This window comes from Amblyomma mixtum, chromosome 9 (genome assembly GCF_055824585.1).
Source record: "Amblyomma mixtum isolate Tamu chromosome 9, ASM5582458v1, whole genome shotgun sequence".
NCBI classification, from domain to species: Eukaryota; Metazoa; Arthropoda; class Arachnida; order Ixodida; family Ixodidae; genus Amblyomma; species Amblyomma mixtum.
This window is the reverse complement of record NC_143020.1, coordinates 96,969,684-96,987,823: the sequence shown is the minus strand read 5'-3', so window position 1 is coordinate 96,987,823 and position 18,140 is coordinate 96,969,684. Positions and strand designations below refer to the sequence as shown.

Here is an 18,140-nt window from a genome sequence, read left to right as displayed (position 1 = left end):
TTCCCCTTTTAGGTCGCAAATCGTGATGCTTAGTGGCATATAACGCCGTTTAAGATTTTCAAAACATTTTCTGCATACTTTTACACAGATTATTCACAGCGCTGGAATATCAGTTTTGAATTTAAACTAAATATTACATAGTTAGTATCAATAGGTTGGTATAGACTTTTAAGCATTATTTAGGGAATAATTATCCCTTTTAGGTAAGCCGTTGTGACAATCTTCAGTCACCGTGATCAATTCACCGTGGTTTCAAGCCGTGTGGCTGTACAGGCTGCAGTTGGCGAATAGGCCCCCGGGGCACCGCCACAGCGAAATCGCAAGTTCGTGGCTAATGAAGCTTTCGCTACAAAAATGCTGAAGAACGAACAAACTGCTCGTTATCGGCGAGTGCCTTAACTGCATAAGTGAAGTCCAGTAAAGTCTATTTCCATGTTCAAAAGTGAAGGCTTTCTTTGGGACGACATACAGAGTTGCCGTTCAGGTGCGGGCGCACTCTTGGCGACGGCCAACCAGTCTGTGACGCTTGTCCGTCGACCCTTTCGCCAACGCAAGTCACGCGGTTCTCGTATGCGCCTGCCTGAGAGAAAAAAAAAAACGATGAGCAGTCAAACATTTAACGCCTTGATAAGACGAGGACCTCTGTAAAACTGTAGTATGATAAGGAATGACCGGCATCTAGAGAAATCAAAGGCGCTGCTATGGCCTCAGCTCGGGCACGTGCCGACTAGGATGATAACGCCATATGAGCAGCGGCGCGAGATTTGGCGAGAATTTTGCCTGTGCCTAGCAGAGCAAAGCGGCGGTGGCCCGACGTTATCCTCCCAATTCATGCTGGCCGTGCGAAACCGACCTTGCCTAACGAAGCTAATGAATTACCCCCCCCCCCCCCCCCCTTTTAAAGCGGGGGGGGGGGGGGGGGGGACTGTTGCAGAACTTGGAATTTCTGTTCACCTACAGTGCCCGAAACCGGCGCTTGACAACGTTGTATTCGTGGTCGCCATTCGCAGGACCATCGGCTGCCAACATGGGATCTTCGCCATCGGTGGTGAAAGGACTTCTGCCACGGACTTGTCTTCGTAGTGCATTGACGTGACCACAGTCTTCTCAAAGCCTGCCGCCATATCCGCCGCAGGAGCAAGAAACGGTGTGTGCGACTACAGTCTGTCAGTTCCGCAGCTTATACGCCGCCGAATACGCGAGTGTTGTGGCTTTAAATTTGTCATTAGTGTGTAAATTGCATTGAACGCGGCGATGAAAATTCCTGTAGATGCGTATATACCGTCGTGCTTGTCCTCTGAAATACACAACAGGCGCAAATTCAGGAAGCGCAGCTGCAAGCAGTTTGTGCACGGGGCCTCGACCTTATTGCTTTCACCTCTGCTTCCTAAATTTGCCCAGGGGTGTCTTTCAGAGCAGGAACACGATCGGTCTTTGGGCGGTCTAGAAGTTGCGCGTCGGCCGCCTGCGCTGGCGGATTGTGTTTTTAGGAAACGGTTTGAAAGTCTAGGCTGGTGCTGACGCACAAGTTTTACTCAGCAGCGTATACAGCTCGTTCGGTCGATAAGCCGGGGCTGCGTAAAAACATCATATCATGCTAACCGTTGGTCGCACAATGTTCCGGATGGTGTCATACGGTTCAGGGTTTCGTGCAGCATAAACTGACTAGTTAAGTTAGAGCCTAGCTTGCGGCAGAGATTCCAACCGGTGACCTATGATCGGGGCCTGCGTAAAAACGTATCGTGGTAATTTGCGGTTCCAGTTACTGATAAATGATTGGTGTGTGATAGGCGATGACGACTCAGTTAAATCATTTTAATGACTTGATTATTTGATTAAAGGAATGAAAAAATGAAAAAATTGAAAACCGGGGGTTGAAAGGCGTCAAGGTGCTCAGAATGAAAAGGCAATGCTTGATGGTGCTAGTTATGAAAATGTGCAGTGTACAACTGCTCGATCAATTAAGTTAAACCAACTGAAAAAGAAATGGAAAACGCGTTCAGAGGCGTCAAACTGCTCAGAATTGAAAACCTAATCCATTACGCTATCGCGTCGTGCCCTTAACGAGGAGCTTAAGTGTCCTCTCAAATTTGCTTGCACTAATGTTTGTGCTGAAGTTCAACACGTCATGTGGCCATGATTCGCGCTCAGCAAAAACTGATAAAAACACTAAAAAGTGGGCTTTTCACGCATAGTTATGCTGTTAACCACTCTCGGTGAATGTTGATGTCTATAATCATCAGCCACAAAACAATAACAATATGCTTTATGTATGAAGATCCCATCGGACCTGACTGCAGCAATCCAAGAACTAGAAGACCTTTTCAAACAACTCGGAACCATACCTTGTGTTCAGGGGCTTTAATGCTCGCTCTTCTTTTTGAGAAAGTGAGGGGACCGAGAGAAGAGGGCAAAAAATGAAAAATTTTATACGTTCCAATAATACATGCCTATTAAACAAAGGAAAGGCCACTTACTGTAGCCCAAGCTCGGGTAAAGTAAGCTGTCTTGATTTGGCTTTCACATCACCTTCAGTTTTTAATGATTTTATACGGGATATTTTCGACTGCCCTCTAGGAAGTGATCATTGCGTTGCAGTTATTAAGTTATCATCGTCAGCGCCTATCGTCCCAACCAGACCACAACGCTGGAAGTTCCATCGAGCTGATTGGTCGCTTTTTGCAACCCATGCCACATTAGACAAAGTATTTTGCAAAGAGCTCAGCACAGATGACATAAATGGAAAATTCACTACTTGCGTAATCTCTGCAACGAGGGATAGGTATCCCCCAAACTAAAGTGTTAGTACAGAAAAAGACAGAAGGTGTGGCGGACTCAAGAATGCACAGCCGCAAAAAAAGAAAAAAAAACAAAGCATGCGGTGTATTTCGTATGTATACCCCATGGCAGAGTTTTAAAAAAGCTAGAGCCAAAGCGCGCTACATTCGTCAAAACGCAGAAGAAAGCTCACGGCAGAATTATATTTCTTTTATCAGTAGTTCCGCCTTTTCAAAGAAGTTATGGGAGCAGGTCCGAAAATTTAATTCCGACTACTCAACTTTCACATTTCCTGTGCTGTTCAGATTACCTTATAAGAACAAGCATTGTGCATACCTTCCATATTCATATAGTTCCACAAACATGTCACACACGTACCAGCTTCGAGCTGACCACTTAAGGTTTCGGGCTCGAATGTTGGGAGGCAGCAGGAGCGAGACCTAGCTGCCACTGGAATGACGTGTCCCAAGTTGGCCCTAATCACCCATTAAAGGTTGTGCTTAGGATGCGAGCCGCTGGAATCACTGGAGGAAATTTCGCAGTGACTCAGGAACAGCTCGGCTCCACACGTCCCCAGCTGGCTGGACGACCGTTGTTAGCAGGTCGATGATGCTACGATCTTAGCGACCCTACCGCCATATATGGCGGATCTACCGTTCGGACACTATACCCATATTGCCTGAATGTTAGAGAGAACGCTCAACTCTGCCGTATACAAGGTAATGGTATGGACCGCTATAGCTGCCGGGCATGCAATCTTCTACCGATTGGCGCTCAGCCCTCTCGCCCAACGCTGTGTTCCGAGCGAAACCAGGGACAGTTCGGTGGTTCACTGCGAGGCAACTCGTAATTACCTCACCTTATATCCCGCAAAGACTCCATGTGGAGGCGCCTTGTGCGCAACTGGGGTGAGCCGCCGAATTTTTTGGCAACGTTTCACTGTGACGGGCACTGTGATGCGTAATGCACTGGGGACCGCCGTGCCCTATCGAATGTGGAGAACGGTCCTCGTTAAGCGGAGAATCCGGTGTCATGGTTTGCATCGCCGGCAAAGTAGCCTAGGTCACGTGAGGCTGTGACGTCATCACAACCTGCCCACTGTGGCAGGGCCCGCCGCGGTGGCTCAGTGGTTACGGCGCTCGGCTGCTGACCCGAAAGACGCGGGTTCGATCCCAGCCGCGGCGGCCGAATTTCGATGGAGGCGAAATTCTAGAGGCCCGTGTATGTGCGATGTCAGTGAACGTTAAAAAACCACAGGTGGTCAAAATTTCCGGAGCCCGTCACTACGGCGTCCCTTATAGCGTTAGTCGCTTTGCGACGTTAAACCCCAATAAACCTAAACCTAAACACTGTGGCAGGTGGCACTGCAGCTGGATCTCACAAGCCCCATCCATCGCAGCACCTGCCATCACTGGGTGGTGGGGCCGAGCGCTACCGCTGCACCACTGCGGTGGTAGTGGCATGAGGACTCCGAGCGATCTATGAATGTGAAGTACAGAATGACGTTCTGCATATATTGGAACCAACCCTCTACGCTATCGTGTCCCCTTCAGTTTTCATTGGCCCTTCGGACCTTAAATTTTTTTGCATCCTCCATTACGGCCACTCTAGAGCTCTTCTACTCCCGCCTCCTTCCCTTCCCTCACATCGCGGTTGAGGTGTCCACCGAGAAGTTCGACCGTTACTGCGCGATTTCCTTTCCACAAATACCACGAAGTATGTTCACGCGACCGCGTTCTGATAGAGGGCGCAAAATGCCATGGGAATCTACGAAATGTGCATTTGATTTCGGTTTTAGCTTCATCGCGCACCGACATCGCACAACACAGAGGTCTCGAGCATTACGCCTGCATTGAAGTTTTCCGATTTCGGGTCAGCATTGGAACACAGTAACGTCAGATCCACTGCGGCGGCCGGAACGGTCGTGCTTTGCAGTTATTGTCAGTGGCTTTTCATGAAGAATTTCCATGCAGACAAATATACATACCGTCGGTATTGCCACGTATCATTGTAGTGTTTGTTCGTTCGCGCTCAAGGCTGCAGGAAAGGGCTGTTATCATTTTTGTTCGTGACGCGAGAAGCGACCAGTCTTATCTCGATTGATCACAGCCATGCCGAGCTGCATCTACGTTTTTCGAGATTACTCTAGACGATCTCGACCTGTTATCTCGAAGTTTCCTTGCCGGTATTGGCGCTGCCACCAGTTGTTGGCGAAGATGGGTCGGTTCGGCGTCGTTGCTAGCTCGCTGCTGCTGCTGCTCGCTTGACGGAACCGCGGTCAAGCTTCGAACCCGTTCCCACCACCACCAGGACATGAGTGCCGTCAAGTCGAAGAGTTGGGTGATGGGAGGAAGATTACAAGAGGGTTTATTTACATCTTTTTACATCATGGTTAGAAGTGAGGTTCCAAATGAGGCTCTATGGGAGGCTTGAAGAGAGGCTATGGGAGGCTCTATGGGAGGCTGTCCTGCCGCACTCGTAGACTTTTATACTGTTCTCCTTCCCTAAATTCCCTAGGTTGAGGACGCCCACGCCGGGGTGGGAGGGGCCCAGATCACAAACAACACAAACTTGTGCGCACAAACACACCACTGTACTTAGGGCCACGCCCCCGTCACATGTGGAGTCTGAGGGAAAGAAGGTTGTCGTCGAGGTAGCGTTGACTGCGGTAGGTGAGGGCCTCCGGCCAGCCGAAGGTTTCTGCGGGTCACCGACATCTGCTGATAATCAAAGACACCCGCCGCTCGAGGCCGGAAAGCGAGGTCACGAAAAGGCCGAAAGTGGTTCCCCGTGCCTGGAGACGTTCGCGAGGGTCGGAGGTGATGCCCGCCAGCTTGTCGCGGTGCTTGGCACGCCAAAGAACCAACAGGAAACGAGACCCTTTGTTCCCTGGCACGGTCACGGCAAATGGGGAAGATAACGTTCGTCTCCCCGAGGCGGCGGCGGCGGCGGCGTTCTACACGTGCAGACCTTTCGGAAAGGGGGTCTGGTTTTCGTCCTGTACTCCAACCGGGCAAACTCCGTAATTGAAGTCAGCTGTCACCTGGGTCCTCTCTGTGCGTGCGGCCCATCGCGGCAGGCCCGAAAGTAATCGCGCTGAAGTTGCTCGCAGCTATGCACAGTAGAAACAGGCGTGCTGGCTGGTTCCAAACGAGACCCGCTGACGTCGATCTTAATAGCTCCTCCGCGGCCCGGAAAATCTCGAATGGCCAGCGTTCCCCACCGCTTGGCAGGAAGAGATGGGCTCGCGTCCACGTTGATATCCTGTCTTGAAACATCAACTCCCAAGGCAAACCCGAAACACCAAACCACCGACAAAGGAAAGCACAGATGGGACGTTCCAAACAACAGAGCACCGCTCCACGCGCAGGCGCTTGGAATTCACTCAAGATTCACCAGGCTTCCTTTTAATTCCAAACAAAATCCTGCTCCAGAATACTGACCCCTCAATTTTGCCCGAATTTAGGGTCAAAGCGAGCGTCCGCGTCACATCTGAGGTCGCCAAAGACAAGACTGCCACGTTGTACGATAAGCGGTGGTGTGTCAAAGCCTACAAATTTTGAATAGAAACTCCATTCCTTATCAATAAAGCTCTGATACCCAATACCACCCGAATATCGAAAGTCTGCTCAAAATTTGGCCCACGCTCAGTTTAATCCTCTGGCTCTTCTCAAAGAACCTTGATCGCTCGAGACTGAGAATCAACTGCTCCAGTTAACCTCACAAAGATACGACTGCTCATCAGAATCCGTACTCATTCCAGTACTGGCGCAATACTTCTCTTATACTCATTATGTCAGGCACCATAACCTATACGCAAGCTGCTACAAGCGTTCTACACAAAATTCTGCACCTTCACTTCATTCGGTTAATCTCCGAATACCGCAATCGGATAACTAACCACGCGCCAGTAAACACGAGTACGCAAATGAGCACAAATACACGCACTTTCTTTGCCTTCGCAAGGCATTAGCTACACTGCCGCTAATGTAGCTACAACCGCCATGTACCTCAACCAAGTCTGACACGTCTGAGTCTAATATCGATATAAAGGAAACCTGTGCCAACCTTCAAACACAGCAAAACTTGAATGCTCTGAACAGTTCCAACTATGCAGACAGCACATAGTCTACTCACAAATCTTCGCTAAACTCCTGCGAGTGCTCTCATAACTTCGTAGCATGGCAAATTAACACTCGCAATTCCTAACTCAGGGGCCCCAATAACATTTTTGCCGAAGTTATATGAAAACACAGTAACATTCGTCAACTCCAAATCTTTAGCCCAAAACAAAGTAGCCTTTCCCTTTTTGATTTCGCACACACAAAAAAAAGGAACAAAAAACCAGCTACTTCGAATGGCTACGCGGGGGTGAAAGCTGACTCACCTCTGCGGCGTTGAAACGATTAGTCCTTCAAACGCGCCCGCTGGGGTCGCGCTTTGACTGATGACACTGCTGTCATTTCGTGACAAAAGGCCACCGAAAAAAGCCATCTACGACTCCCTCTGTCGTCTCCGCGCCCCCTCGACACGCTCAGAAAGCCTTGGTAGGGCATGCAAAGTCGAGAACCGGCTCTTGGCGACGCACAGCGACCAGCGCGAGAAGCTGTTCTTTGTTCTCGCCCCCAGCACGAAGCACGGCTACCCTTTCGCCCTGCGCGCTTCCCGGAATCCAGTGCCGAAAGTGAAGGACGCATCCTTCTTTTCAATTGCGCGCGCTGATCACGCCTGCATGCGTGGTCTCTGTTGAATCCCTGTGCTCGCATGCGCTGACGGTCGCGCAACCTAGCGCCTTCCGGTCTCTCGGGCCGCCTTGCCTTTTTCCTTGCTGCCTTCTTGCAAGGTCGGAGTGGTCTGAGCTTTCTCGCAGGCCGATGCCCTTTGCAAAACCGCGCTCCTTTTCTGCTCGGAAGATGCGGTCTTCCCTTTCTGTTACTGCGGTCAGGTTTAGAACAATCCCCGCGTGTCGCCTGACCAGTAACTTTAGCCGCAAACTTGCGATCTCTAATGCGGGAAGGCTTTTCTTTCCCTTCTGCCGCATTTTCATCTGTGCTAACACTAGCACCTGTCCGCACACGTGAATTTAGGGCCTCACATTTCAACCGTTTCCTTTTGGTTCTTGCCCTTTTCCTTTTTCTCTTTGGACTTTCCGCATGCACCGCCTGAGTCAAGACTGTTTCCTCCAGCCCTTGACATGCATCGCGTGATCCTTCATTAGTCACAAAATTGACCTCTTTGCCTTCGCAACAGATGGTCATCTCCACAGAGCTGACAGACGGACCTTCAGCTGCCCCGGAGTTGAGCAGTTCGCTCCCCTGAAGGTAGTCCTCTGCAGCTGGCTTATCGCTCTCAGTGCTTTCCTCCGAAACGCACTGCTCTTTTCGAATCGGGCTCTCTTCCTCTGTCTCAGCCTGGCTTTCAATACTGCATTTTAACTCAACAGTAGCTTCGCACTCTTGATACGCCAGCTTCGCCGAGGTAGCCACAACACTGGCTTGGTCACTGGCACCGCAGTGACGCCTCAAATCGGAGTTGCCACGATTCGCCATTCCTAAAGAGCTCCCCTTTGTTTCCCTTTTGAAACCTCTACCTTTGGGGAAGTTGTCCCTTTCACATCCGTGCCGGTTAGTCGCCTGTAATGGCTCCTTTCTAGCGTCCTCGCGCTTAACCAAATCGGCCACGGTTCCTACTTTCACTGCACAACCTCTCTTCGGAGCTCTCTCTTTTCTAAACCGCGGGTGCCGGTTAGACTCCGTTTCTCGGCCCTTAATCGCAGGTTTGCGACTATCTGACTGGGCGACTGTCTCTTTAGCTCGCTTCGGAAATCTTTCTTGGCTCGGCTTTGACCGACGCCATCCGTGCCCTTTCCACAAGTTTTCTGAACGAGCTCTAGCGGAGTTACTTCTAGCTAACTCGGAGACTGTCTCTGTAGCCTCTCTACTTTGGCCGCGCTCTGTTGTGTACCATCCATGCCGGTTTTGCGCCATTTCGCAATCCTGTATTATGGAGTCATGTCTCTCCAGCCCGGCGATGGACTGGAACGTTAAGGGCCCTGTCTGGAAGGAGATAGCGTCGCTCATTGCTACCTCGTTCCTATTAAGAACACTGAGCCTTGCGAGCCGCCTTTTCTCAGCCTCGAGTTTAAGCTCTTTTAGCTCCGCTGCTAGCTTCTCCATACGCTCCTGGTGCTGTGCTTTTCGTTCCTCTCTTTCCGCTTCCTCAGCTATTTTACGCTCCTGTTCTTTTGCCCACCTGTGCGTATTATCCCAAGCAATTTCAAAATCATCTTCTTCTTCCGTTTCAAAACTTTTGATTGCCTGGATAATATCCCAATCTTTCGCTCTTTCCTCCACATCCACACTTAACTCATCGCAAAAGAACAACAGTTCTGTCCTCGACAACCTCGTCAGGTCCACGGTCGCTGCTTTTAAATATTGGCTTTGCTCGCTCATGGTGATTCTGAGCTACTACCCCTGTGCTACAGACATACAAACACCCGATCAACCAGCAGTTCAAATTATTAACCCAGAATTTGAAGCCTGGAGGATCCAAAGCAAAAACCAAACACTCACCCGCAGATGCAGCACCATGTCACCAGGTTCATCACACCGCTGCCAACCAGTTGTTGGCGCTGCCACCAGTTGTTGGCGAAGATGGGTCGGTTTGGCGTCGTTGCTAGCTCGCTGCTGCTGCTGCTCACTTGACGGAACCGCGGTCAAGCTTCGAACCCGTTCCCACCACCACCAGGACATGAGTGCCGTCAAGTCGAAGAGTTGGGTGATGGGAGGAAGATTACAAGAGGGTTTATTTACATCTTTTTACATCATGGTTAGAAGTGAGGTTCCAAATGAGGCTCTATGGGAGGCTTGAAGAGAGGCTATGGGAGGCTCTATGGGAGGCTGTCCTGCCGCACTCGTTGTCGACTTTTATACTGTTCTCCTTCCCTAAATTCCCTAGGTTGAGGACGCCCACGCCGAGGTGGGAGGGGCCCAGATCACAAACAACACAAACTTGTGCACACAAACACACCACTGCACTTAGGGCCACGCCCCCGTCACATGTGGAGTCTGAGGGAAAGAAGGTTGTCGTCGAGGTAGCGTTGACTGCGGTAGGTGAGGGCCTCCGGCCAGCCGAAGGTTTCTGCGGGTCACCGACATCTGCTGATAATCAAAGATACCCGCCGCTCGATGCCGGAAAGCGAGGTCACGAAAAGGCCGAAAGTGGTTCCCCGTGCCTGGAGACGTTCGCGAGGGTCGGAGATGATGCCCGCCAGCTTGTCGCGGTGCTTGGCACGCCAAAGAACCAACAGGAAACGAGACCCTTTGTTCCCTGGCACGGTCACGGCAAATGGGGAAGATAATGTTCGTCTCCCCGAGGCGGCGGCGGAGGCGGCGGCGTTCTACACGTGCAGACCTTTCGGAAAGGGGGTCTGGTTTTGGTCCTGTACTCCAACCGGGCAAACTCCGTAATTGAAGTCAGCTGTCACCTGGGTCCTCTCTGTGTGTGCGGTCCATCGCGGCAGGCCCGAAAGTAATCACGCTGAAGTTGCTCGCAGCTATGCACAGTAGAAACAGGTGTGCTGGCTGGTTCCAAACGAGACCCGCTGACGTCGATCTTAATACCGGCTTTAAAGTGAACGATGCCGCGAGCAGCCGACATTCGTAGTTCGACGACCGACGAGCACGTTTGTTGCTTACGCCGCCGCCGAGTGATTCAGTTATTTTGTGGGCGCAAGTCAGCCCAAAATAAAGAGCTTCGTTTCCAAGACTGGCTGGTGTCTTCCTGACCACTGGACTGCCGTCACTACAACGTGACATCTGGTGGAGGTGCGGGGTAGCCTCCCATGTTCCGGACACCCCCTACAAGTCGTGACGCCAGCCCTCTGAGTCATCAACCGCAGGACCTGAGTCCAGTCACCGCGCAAGCCGACGCCTGCAAGGGGACGCACCAGAGTTCGGGAATCTGCCGGACCCTACCCGGAAGCGGAAGCCAGCCGCAACGCCTACCATGAGCTTGCCCCAGACGACGACTCCAATCATTCTTCACCAGCCCCGGGTGCCACCAACCTTCGACGCTTCGCCTGGCGCCGACCCCGAAGAATGGCTTGAGCAGTTCGACCGTGTGGCTATCTTCAACAACTGGGACGATACCACGAAACTTAGGTACGTCTTCTTCGCCTTGGAGGGACCAGCAAAAGTCTGGTTTGAGAATGAGGAAGCTAACCTTACGAACTGGGAAACCTTCAAGGAGAAGCTTCTAAAGACCTTCACGAACGTTGTGCGAAAGGAGAGAGCCCAGCAGCTGCTACAGTCTCGCATACAACACCCAAACGAGACCGTTGCTGTGTACACTGAGGAAATGAAGCGTCTCTTCCGGCGTGCTGACGCAAACATGAAGGAAGATGAAAAAGTAAGGTTGCTCATGCGAGGCGTTAAAGAGCAACTGTTTGCCGGCCTCGTCCGAAACCCACCAAAAACTGTCGCGGAATTTGTAGAAGAGGCATCCACGATGGAAAAAACTCTGGATGCCCGAGCCCGCCAGTATGACCGCCAGCAGCGCATTTTCTCAGCAAGCTGCCTGGACACCACTAACAGCAATGACCTGCGGGATGTTATACGTCAAGTTGTGCGAGAGGAGCTCCGACGATTGCTGCCAACGGGAACGCAGCCGCAAATTTCATCGCTCACTGACGTCATCCGGGACGAGGTTCAACAGGCCTTGGGTGTGACGCCGACACCCACGCAGCCTCTGCAGCCCCCAGCCATGACTTACGCCGCAGCTGTGCGCCGTCCTGCCCCTCGACGACGGGACCCAAGCCCCTATCGCCCTCAGCTAGCTGCGTTGGACCGCCGCCCACTCGCCCCAACCCGCCCGTCCTACGAGCGACGCGCGCAGCCGAGGAAATGCGACGAGTGGAGAACTCCCGACCAGCGCCGCCCACTATGCTTCCACTGTGGCGAAGCCGGTCACGTCCTCCGGCACTGCCCATACAGAAGACTGGGCATCCGAGGGTTCTCTTACGACGCTCCACGACCCCGACCCGGCCAGCGACCAGCCGGAATTGAGGAATTTTTGCGCCGGGAAGAATACTCATCGCCGAGCGGCCTATCACGTTCCCCGTCGCCATCGTCCCCGCGCTTTGTATCTCCTAGCCGAGGTTACGCCGTGCGTGGACGCTCCCTCAGCCCCCGAAGGTTAAACTAAATAAAGCAGCCTCTGGAGGTGAGGTTGCTTCTAAGCGCAATGACAAAGATCCTCCATCGACGAGTACTCAAGACCATGCCTCAACTACGAGGACAACACCGACGATGACGGCACCGACGATGACGGCACCGACGATGACGGCACCGACGATGACGACACCGACGATGACGACACCGACGACGACGACACCGACGACGACGACGACGACGCGGCCAGACTTGAAGCTTTTACCGCTGCCCAGTGAAGTAACGTCGCAGTACGCCCACCGCAGCTTTACTACTCGACGAAGCCGAGATCGGACACCGAAGACAACGTATAATACGAGAACGCGAACAAGTGACCTTGAAGTTACGGTCGACGGTCACGCGGTTACTGCCTTGGTGGACACGGGAGCTGACTACTCTGTCATGAGTGGCCCACTCGCTGTCCGACTCAGGAAGGTAACAACAACCTGGGATGGCCCGCTGATCCGCACCGCAGGTGGCAACCTGATTACGCCGTCAGGACGCTGCACCGCGAGAGTTACTGTAAATGGGAGAACCTATGCGACAACCTTCCTGATCCTACAGCAATGCTCGAGAGACGTGATTTTGGGAATGGACTTCCTGAAAGAACATCGGCCGATCATCGACCTTCGATCTAAGTCGATCAAGCTTTCCACGGAAAAAGCCATACCTGTTGCGACGGGCGCGACTCATCACGTTGCCTTAAACGTCCTCGATGAAGCATTGAGCGTGCCGCCCCGATCAAGTGTTCTCGTCGGCATAGGTACTGGAGACATCGAAAATGCCGAAGGCGTTATCGAGGCGAACACCCAGTTACTCCTGGATCGAGGATTGGGCGTCGCGAGGGGAGTCGCCGAAATCCGAAATGGCCAAGCCCAGGTGTTGCTAACCAACTTCACGGAAGAATACCGGCATCTAAACAAAGGTACGACGATCGCTTCCCTCGACGAGCTGGCAGACATCAGAGACGTATTTTCCCTACCCGACCAACCCGCAGAACCATCTGACCAAGGCCATCAACCCACGTTCGACATCAACCCGGCATTACCCCGGAGCAGACAAGACCAAATACGCAGTCTTCTTCAAAGGTACAGCGATTGCTTCTCATCAGCATCGAATGTGCGACGAACCCGGCTTGCCAAGCACCGCATTGTCACAGACGAACACGCCCGACCACTGCGGCAGAGCCCCTACCGCGTATCGCCGATAGAACGCCAAGCTATCCGCAAGCAAGTAGAGGAAATGCTACGTGACGACGTCATCCAGCCACCAAGGAGCCCCTGGGCAGCACCAGTTGTCCTAGTGAAAAAGAAAGACGGCACCCTTCGCTTCTGCGTCGATTACCGCCGCCTGAACAGCATTACGAAGAAGGATGTCTACCCCCTCCCCCGCATCGACGACACACTGGATCGGCTATGCAACGCTAAGTACTTCTCATCGATGGACCTGAAGAGCGGCTACTGGCAAATTGAAGTCGACGAAAGAGATCGCGAGAAGACTGCGTTCATCACGCCAGACGGACTCTTCGAGTTCAAGGTGATGCCATTCGGCCTCTGCTCTGCCCCAGCGACGTTCCAGCGAGTAATGGATACAGTGCTCGCAGGCTTGAAGTGGCAAATTTGTCTAGTCTACTTAGATGACGTTGTTGTCTTCTCCACAAGCTTTGAAGACCACCTCAGAAGGCTTCGGACAGTGCTGGAAACAGTCAAGTCTTCGGGCCTAACACTGAAACCAGAGAAGTGCCACTTCGCCTACGAGGAGCTGCTGTTCCTTGGTCACGTCGTAAGCAAGGATGGAGTTCGCCCAGACCCTCAGAAGACGGCTGCGATCGCACAGTTTCCACAGCCTAATGACAAGAAAGCTATACGAAGATTTCTTGGATTGTGCGCTTATTACCGGCGATTCGTCAAGAACTTTTCGCGCATCACTGAGCCTTTGACCCAACTTACCAAGGCGGACGTGCCTTTTAAATGGGAAACGCCGCAAGAGGAGGCTTTCAAAGAGCTAAAGCGCCGATTACAGTCCCCTCCTGTGCTCGGGCACTTTGATGAAAACGCCGAAACCGAAATCCATACCGATGCAAGCAGTGTGGGCTTAGGAGCGGTGCTCGTTCAGAAAAATGGTGGAGAGGAAAAAGTTATTGCGTACGCTAGCCGTTCACTGCCGAAAGCCAAAGCCAACTATTCGACGACCGAGAAAGAATGTCTCGCCATTATTTGGGCCACGTCGAAATTTCGCCCCTACCTGTACGGACGACCATTCAAGGTTGTGAGCGATCACCATGCTCTGTGCTGGCTAGCCAATTTGAAAGATCCCTCCGGCCGCCTTGCCCGTTGGAGCCTGCGTCTTCAAGAATTCGACATAACTGTAGTCTACAAATCTGGCCGCAAGCATTCCGACGCAGACTGCTTGTCGCGAGCCCCCGTCGACGCAGCAAGCGAAGAAGAAGACGACGACGCTTTCTTAGGACCGGTAAGCGCCAGCAGTTTCGCGGAGCAGCAGCGCTCGGATCCTGAATTGCAAAGCCTAGTTGATTACCTGAAAGGCAATACCGCATCGCCTCCCCGAGGGTTCAAGCGCCAACTGTCGTGCTTCGTCGTTCACAATAATGTCCTCCTGAAGAAGAACTTCGCGTCCAACAGGACAGTACATCTTCTTGTCGTGCCCAAGAATCTTAGGCAAGAAATTATGCAGGCATGTCATGATGAGCCGACTGCGGGGCATCTCGGGATTGCTCGCACGTTGCACCGCATCCAGGAGAAGTACTATTGGCCGCGGCTAGCTACTGACGTTTCCCATTATGTGAAAACGTGCCGTGAGTGTCAGCGACGCAAAACGCCTCCGATTAGACCAGCCGGACTCCTGAACCCCATACCACCTCCAACTAAGCCCTTTCAGCAAATAGGAATGGACCTCCTCGGCCCCTTTCCGACTTCATCATCAGGTAACAAATGGATCATCGTGGCCACCGACTACATGACCCGATACGCCGAAGCAAAAGCGTTGCCTAATGGTACCGCAACGGAAGTCGCAAAATTTTTTGTCGAACAAATTCTCCTGCGACACGGCGCCCCCGAAGTGCTCATCACAGACAGAGGGACGGCATTTACAGCGGAGCTGACGCAAGCCATTTTAAAGTACAGCCAGACAAGCCATCGGAGGACAACTGCCTATCAACCGCAAACCAACGGACTGACAGAGCGTCTGAACAAGACCATCGCAGACATGCTCTCCATGTACATCGACGCCGAACACAAGACGTGGGACTCTATTCTGCCCTACGTGATCTTCGCCTATAATACTGCCGCCCAGGAGACAACCAGGTCTACTCCATTCCAGCTGGTATACGGCAGGAAGCCCACGACAACACTCGACGCAATGCTCCCGCACGTTTCCGACGAAGACAACCTCGACGTCGCTGCCTACCTTCATCGCGCCGAGGAAGCCCGAAGACTTGCGCGGCTTCACATTCAAGACCAGCAGCACACCGACGCCCGACGCTACAATCTGCGCCGACGAGACACGCATTACACGCCAGGTGATCGGGTTTGGATATGGACGCCAGTTCGCCGCCGTGGATTGAGCGAAAAGTTGCTGCGACGCTACTTTGGCCCGTACAGGGTTCTCCGCCGCATCGGTGACCTCGACTATGAAGTCATCCCCGACGGCATGACAGCATCTCAGCGACGCGACCCACGCCCGGAAGTCGTACATGTCGTACGCCTGAAGCCATATTATGAACGCTAAAGGACTCGAAGTTTTCATTCTCCGTGTTTATTTTCATTTTAAAGCATCGAGACGATGCTTCTTTGGAAGGGGGGTAATGCCACGTATCATTGTAGTGTTTGTTCGTTCGCGCTCAAGGCTGCAGGAAAGGGCTGTTATCATTTTTGTTCGTGACGCGAGAAGCGACCAGTCTAATCTCGATTGATCACAGCCATGCCGAGCTGCATCTACGTTTTTCGAGATTACTCTAGACGATCTCGACCTGTTATCTCGAAGTTTCCTTGCCGGCTTTAAAGTGAACGATGCCGCGAGCAGCCGGCATTCGTAGTTCGACGACCGACGAGCACGTTTGTTGCTTACGCCGCCGCCGAGTGATTCATCATCATCATCGTCATTTATTTACCCTTAAGGGCCCTTGGCTTAGGGCATTACATAAGGGGGGGGGAAAGGTCGTTTCATAATCAGTGGTCAGTGAAATCAAGAAATACAAAGTACAGGGTACATGGTCAACATTAACATTATCAAAATATTAACATGAGAAAGACACAGCAGCTCAAGAACAACTTGAGATAAGAAAAAAAAAACAAAAAAAAACACATGCACACACTCAAAAACACGACAAAATAACTCAGCCCTTGAAATGTGATGATAATAACTGCCTGAATTTAATGGGTTCTGTTTCAATAACTATGAAATCGGGTAAGTCATTCCACAGTGTAATGGAGCTAGGTAAAAAAGATTTATTAAATGAGTTTGTGGAGCCGTGAATGCGCTGCAGACTTAAAGAGTTAAAAAGTCGTCGTGAGGTGCGAAGCGGCGGGTGCAATACAGAGTTTCTTAGCTGTGGGAAGGTGTAGTACAATTTGTGAAACAAACAGAGCTGTGAAATGTTACGCCGGAGTGCCAGTTATTTTGTTGGCGCAAGTCAGCCCAAAATAAAGAGCTTCGTTTCCAAGACTGGCTGGTGTCTTCCTGACCACTGGACTGCCGTCACTACAACGTGGGAATCTACGAAATGTGCATTTGATTTCGGTTTTAGCTTCATCGCGCACCGACATCGCACAACACAGAGGTCTCGAGCATTACGCCTGCATTGAAGTTTTCCGATTTCGGGTCAGCATTGGAACACAGTAACGCCAGATGCACTGCGGCGGCCGGAACGGTCGTGCTTTGCAGTTATTGTCAGTGGCTTTTCATGAAGAATTTCCATGCAGACAAATATGCATACCGTCGGTATTATGGAATATATGCTTAGTGCTACGCACAATGGGTGTGCAAATAGTAGGCACGTTCTCCAAACCGAACTGGGGAGAAGTTGTGTAGTCTTGCTACCGAATTTGCTATGAATCAGATATCTTGACGAGTGTTCGGTACTTGTACGAATTCTCAGAGAGCAATCGTGACTAATAGCGAAGCGCTGCTTTGGCAGTTGTAGCTGTATCTGTCCGAAGAAGGAACACTGATCCTTGTTACTTAAACCAGCCTGCTAGTTAGTTCGTCTTAAATGTATTCTGATGTACTACACCGATGACAATGATATGCCGAAAAAAGCGTTCTTCTAGATAAGAAAGCCTATTTCTAAAAATTATGTAAAGTGCTTACTTTAAAGATGCAAGCGTTTTTTATTTTTCCGAGTGAACTTGGACATGGGTTGCCCAGTTTGGCGTGCAAGAAATAGAGCGCATTTTTGCATTACAATTAACGGAATATAAATTGTCCAGAGAAAGTCCCGCGTACAGCTAGAAATCTTCTCGAACACGACATCTTGAGGTCTATTTGACGAGGCTTCGCCGCCGTATCCCTCCTCTAAACTTCTATCGGCACAGACATAGTTTAAATAAATTGGTAACTTGGTTTTTGAGAAAAGGAAATGACGCAGTATCTGTCTCACATATCTCGGCGGACACCTGAACCGCACCGTAATGGAAGGGAGGAAGGTGGGAGTGAAAGATGAAAGAGAGAAAGAGGTGCCGTAGTGGAAGTCTCCGGAAAAAAGTTCGACCACCTGCTACCTTGTAGCCACATCAAAGCTGAAAGAGAGCAAGCAGAAGCTATCCTTCGCAAAGCATACAAGATAGCCTTACATCTACCAAGGAACACGTCCAACGAGAAGCTAATGCAACTACGGCTTAACAACACTTTTGAAGAGCTGAGTGAATGTCAAATAAAGGCACAACTTCGAAGACTCAGCGACACAAGAACCGGAAGAGCACTTCTGACTAGGTTGGGTCGGGAGACGGAGAAACATCAGAACAACAGGGCAAACATACCAGACGCACTAAGAAGAAACATAAGCGTACAACCCATCCCCCGCAACATGGACCCAAACCACCATGCCAGCAGGAGGAGGGCCAGGGCAGAACACTATGAAAAAACAATAGGGCACAGGGACAGCACGGTATACACCGACGCCTCCCCGTACTATGG

At 51.4% G+C, this 18,140-nt stretch overlaps 1 protein-coding gene across 2 annotated transcripts in view; it reads left to right on the top strand.

The window, feature by feature from the left end:
• Positions 1-1,057: 1,057 nt before the first annotated feature.
• Positions 1,058-18,140, top strand: part of LOC149330236 (nucleoredoxin-like protein 2) — a 33,511-nt gene continuing 16,428 nt past the window's right edge. For both annotated transcript variants that reach the window (XM_089559785.1, XM_089559783.1), the window contains exon 1: positions 1,058-1,147. The gene's annotated coding sequence lies outside the window, so the exon portion shown is untranslated. The remainder of the gene's footprint in view (positions 1,148-18,140) is intronic.